Below are 6,000 nucleotides of genomic sequence, written 5' to 3' on the forward strand. Positions count from 1 at the left end.
TGGTGACATTTTTTGCCCCCACTTGTTGCTTGTCCTATTAGGAATGTGGTCTTGTATTTGACCCGTTTTTAGTTATAGACGGATATGTGCCGTCTATAATGAGATTTTGTGTAAAAACGATGACGAGAGGAGACAAGTACTATTGTTAGCCTTTCACAAATTCTCGTTGGGGGTTGGTTTATATTGACAACGTTTTAGTAACTATCGACGATATTGCCCTTGACACAATAAACTGATTGTTATTCTCTGCATTTCCTTTCAACGTTATTGTCTTCTTTATTCTCACTACTACTGCTACAACTAAGCCATTGTTATTCTTTTAAAAAAGAAACGCTAATATTTATTCATTATATATGAATCGAAGCACTAATATTCGTTGTGAATTAGCTTACAACTAAGCAAACATTTGATGACAATAAAGTTGAAAAAAAAAAAAAATTCTCAACAAAATCAATTTTTTACAATTCTGGCAATAGATATAGTTGAGAAAAGGGAGGTATTTTGAAATACCTCTGTTTTTTTCACAACAAACTTAAACACAAACACAGACACACACGTACCAACCCTTGAACCCTTGACCTCTGGCAACCAAATAGATGGTAATGCCACCAAGGTGCAAGGAGGGCTAGTGTTCTTTAGCTGCATTACAAACATTAAATAGACTACGCTCTACATTTCGTTTAACTTCCAACATCTTCTTTTATTCTCGCTACTACTGCTAGTACGCTCTTATAAATCTGTCATCCCCATGTCGTCAACTACGCCTTCAGTCATGCACAAGTCCGATTTCTGACAATGCTACTCAATACTCATACTGCAATTGCGGAAAAATGCAATTTAAATCAGAATGTAAGATAAATTATAAGGATCATTGTATAGGGTACATACCTTTAGCGGAAGCAACAGTCAAATCGTCTGGAGCGTATAATAATAATAAGTAATAAAATGATTAGTATACTAGGATCTTCTCCTCCTTCTTCTAGGTTTTCCTTATGTTGACAATCAATGGGGCATGTCAACCCAATAACCTATTTATATAGGTTAGAGGTATTCTAGACAGGAAGAGAGACCGCACCATAATAGAATCGTATTTGGGCCCCCCCATCAGTACGCTTGCCATTGTATAATAAAAATGCGTTCTACACTTATCAGTACCATCACACTATGTCTTAACTTGTCTTGATCGAGACAGACTCCAGCCCAATGGATCATATAACTGTAGTGGGCTTTACCGGTCACATTCAACCCATTTTCATAAATAAGAAAACCGACTAATGGAAGTCCAAATCCAACATTCTCCCACTTGGGCGACATTTATTGGTTTTATTAAAAGAAGTTTTGTTTCAAAAATATTTTGAAAACTTTTATTTTTTGTAAAACGACTCTCGGGTTGAACAACATGGCCATATAAACATCTCAGTCAACAGAACTCGGTCCAATAAGCAATTTAATGTGAATCATAGCGGACATCATACAAGACCTTCCATGATCACAACACCAAAAGCTTACCGACATGAATCCCAACTGTGACAAAGTGTAGTGTGGTTTTAGCATAATAGATCCAAACTTTAAGATGAGCATGCTTAACCACATTCGGTCAGAGTCTCAATTGAGACCCACTTCTAAAGAAGTATTCCCCTTAATTACCTTAAAAGGTAAATACCACTTAAGGTATATTTATACTCATTAGAGATTAAACCACCCATTAAAGGGTAAATACACCAAAACAGGCAATGGCTAAACAGCCAACATCCATTAAAGGATAACTCCACCCCTACAGGGCAAATACACCACAACTGGCAATGGCTCAAAAGCCAACATCCATTACAGGACAAAATACACCCACTAAAGGGCAAAAGCTTTAATGCAGAACATCTCTTAACAAGACACAAATTGTACTATAACAATAATCATACATGCATTAAGCTTATATTTAACATGTATACATTTAGTGAGAATTAAAACATCAACCTTATTACTGAAAACATATACACAATACCTCAAGTACCAAAATATCTCAATTACAACTCCCACTAATTCAATGCATCATAAAACTCATATCTTTAACATACTTTTCAAAACTCAATAACCATGAGTGCTTTAGTCAATGGGTCCGCAATCATCTCCTTAGTTTAAAAGAGACACAAACTCGACATTTTCAAGTTCTACCCATTCTTTAACATTGTGAATTTTCAAATTAAAAACCTTAAATTTGACACATTTCACAATATCTCATATCCTTAGCATGATGAGCGATTTATATATATATATATATATATATATATATATATATATATATATATATATATATATAGAAGGGATCAACTAAGGTCCATAGAAATATAAAGTCCATAAGTTATTATTATGCTAGCCATTGGATGGAAGGAGATAGAGGGATGAGATCAACCCCAAAAAAAGTGTGTTTATAAGCTAATCTCACCATCTCTCTCCTCATTCACTAATCCACTCTAATTAATCACTAATTTACTTTATATTTCTTTTCCACTCATCCATTTCTCTTTCATCTTACACATTTCATTTCTCTCTTCTCTCAAACTCTAAAAAAAAAACCCAAATAAATAAAAAAACCCAAAAATCCAAATAAATAAAAAACCCAAAAAATCCAAATAAATCAAAAAACTCAAATAAATCATTCATTCCTCTCTTCCTCATTCACCACCACCCACCACCACCCCACCCGACACCAAATAACCACCCACCACCCCCCCCGCCGCCACCCCACCGCCGCTGACTTTTTTTTTTTTTTTTTTTCAACTTTTTTTTTTTTTTCGTTTTGTATTAATTTGTATGTTTTTAGTTGTTTTTTCCATTTATTATTTTTTTTGTCTTTTATTTTATTTTAGTTGTCTTTTATTTTGTTAGTTATCATTTTTTAGTCATTTTCTTAAATCTCTTCTTGTTATACTTTTTTTTTTTTTAAGATTTCGTGTTTTAAATCTCGTTTTTTTTTTTTGTGAGATACTTTTTTTCATCTAAGACAAAAATGGAGTAAAGTTATACAAAAATGAACCAAAGTTATACAAAAATATACCAAAGTTATACAAAAAATTGGACTAAAGTTTTAAAAAAATGAACCAAAGTTATACAAAAATGAACCAAAGTTATACAAAAATGGACCAAAGTTATACAAAAATGGATTAAAGTTATACAAATATGGATTAAAGTTATACAAAAATGGACCAAAGTTATACAAAAATGAACAGGAGTTATACAAAAATGCACTGAGTTATACAAAAAATGCACCAAAGTTATACAAAAATGGACTAAAGTTATACAAAAATGCACTGAGGAGTTATACAAAAATGCACTGGAGTTATACAAAAATGGACCAAAGTTATACAAAAAATGGACTAAAGTTATACAAAAATGGACTTTGGTGCATGTTTGTATAACTCAGTGCATTTTTGTACAACTTTGGTGCATGTTTGTATAACTCAGTGCATTTTTGTATAACTTTAGTCCAATTTTTGTAGAACTTTAGTCCAATTTTTGTATAACTTTAGTCCATTTTTTGTATAACTTTGGTGCATTTTTGTATAACTCTGGTCGATTTTTGTATAACTTTGGTTCATTTTTGTATAACTTTGGTTCATTTTTGTATAGCTTTAGTCCAATTTTTGTATAACTTTAGTCCAATTTTTTTTATAACTTTAGTCCATTTTTTGTATAACTTTGGTGCATTTTTGTATAACTCTGGTCTATTTTTGTATAACTTTGGTTCATTTTTGTATAACTTTGGTTCATTTTTGTATAACTTTAGTCCAATTTTTGTATAACTTTAGTCCAATTTTTTTTATAACTTTAGTCCATTTTTTGTATAACTTTGGTGCATTTTTGTATAACTCTGGTCTATTTTTGTATAACTTGGTCCAAAATTGTATAACTTTAGTCCAAATTTGTGTAATTTTAGTCCAAAATTGTATAACTTTATTCCATAAGAGTATAACTTCAGTCATAAAATGTATAACTTTAGTCATAAAATGTATAACTTTAGTCGTAAATAGTAAAAAAACCAAACAATAAAAAAAATAAAATCAAAACATACGTATAACTCTAGTCATACAATGTATAACTCTAGTCACAGTTTGTATAACTCTAGTCAATTTTTTGTATAACTTTAGTCCAATTTTTGTATAACTTTAGTCTTTTTTTGTATAACTTTGGTCATAAAATGTATAACTTTAGTCATAAAATGTATAACTTTAGTCATAAAATGTATAACTTTAGTCATAAAATGTATAACTTTAGTCGTAAATAGTAAAAAAATCAAACAATAAATATGAAAAATATGAAAAAAAAATAATAATAACAAAAACCAAAAAAACTCATAATAACAAAAACAAAAAACCAAATAAGAATAATAAAACCAAAAAACCAACAACCCAACCAAACCCGAAATCTGAAATAAACCAAATAACAATAAAAAAAAACCAAATTTAAATATCGTGTGTATAACTCTAATGCACGCAGTGTATAACTTTAATAGACAAGATGTATAACTTTAATGTTTTAAGTGTATAACTTTAGTCATAAATAGTGTAACTTTTATAAAAATCAAGTAAATATGAAAAATCAAAACCAAACCAAACAAAAAAACCAACAAAACAAACTTGAATGGTTGTATAACTTCAACAAAACAAAAAATCAAAATAACAAAAACCAAAAAACAAAGAACAAAATAAAGTAAATCTGAAAAATTAAAAAAATGGACAATGAAAATAAAACAAAACCCATACAAAAACCCATACAAAATAAAACAAAACCCATATAAAACAAAACCCATATAAAATAAAAAAAAAAAAAAACAAAAAACCCAAATATTAGAAACAAAATGGAACGATTCAAGTGTTGCGGGCTGGGAAGAAAAAAAAAAAGAGAAAGGAAGAGGAAAAGGGGAGGAAGGAAGGACGGGAGGAGGAGGAGGAAGGAAGGACGGGCGGCGGAGGAAGGAAGGACGGCGGGAGGAGGAGAAAGGAAGGACGACGGAAGGGAGGTCGGGATCCGGGGTGTGTCGGGTCGTGAAAGCGTGCGCGGCTGGTGGAGGGTTGTCGGTGTGTGGCGGCAGCAAGGAGGGCGTCGTCGGATCGAGGGAGGTCGGGATCTGGGTGTTGCGGGCTGTGGTGTCGGCAGGTGTGTGGTGTCGGGGGTTGGAGAGGAGGCCGGCAGGTGTGTGGTCTTGTTGTTGTTGTCGGGTGCTAGGGGGTGGTGCGGGGTGTGTGTGTGGTGGTGCGGGGTTGTGCGGGGGTGGTGTGGGGGTTTTTGGGGGAAGTTTTTTTGGTTTTTTTTTGTTTTGTTTTAGTTTGGGTTTTTTTGTATAGCTTGGTTTTTTTTTTTTTTGTTTAGAGAGGGTGGGAGAAAATGAGAGAGAAAGAGTGAAGGTGAGAAATGAGAAAGGATGAGTGAATGAGGAAGTGAGTTGGGAGATTAGAATGGTGGAAGAGTTGTACACAATTAGGTAGAGTTATACACAATTAGGGAAGAAGATTAGGGAGGGAGAATTGTAGCCCTCCATTGAGATGTAATCTCATCCCTCCATCCCTTCCATCCAAAGGCCCTTATAAGGATTTAGGGACTCAATGGATGTAAGGACCTTAGAAGAACCACTCTCTCTCTCTCTCTCTCTCTCTATATATATATATATATATATATATATATATATATATATATATATATATATATATATATATATATATATATATATATATATATATATATATATATATATAACAAGCTATAATCTTTGTTTCCTTAATATAGGTGGACAGTTGGACAGTACATTATGTTTGACATACTTTCAAGATATAGCACCAACAGCTAACATAAAACCGAATTCTATACCGGATTTCATATCATCAAACATAACCTCCAAGGTCTAGTAAACTTCAGCATTCATCAAATTACCAACAACACTATCATAAGGAATATCCTACATAGTGTTCTCAACAAGTCTACTTTAAGGACGACATTCATTCTTACTTA

The sequence above is a fragment of the Silene latifolia genome, chromosome 3 (assembly GCF_048544455.1).
Source record: "Silene latifolia isolate original U9 population chromosome 3, ASM4854445v1, whole genome shotgun sequence".
Classification (NCBI taxonomy): domain Eukaryota; kingdom Viridiplantae; phylum Streptophyta; class Magnoliopsida; order Caryophyllales; family Caryophyllaceae; genus Silene; species Silene latifolia.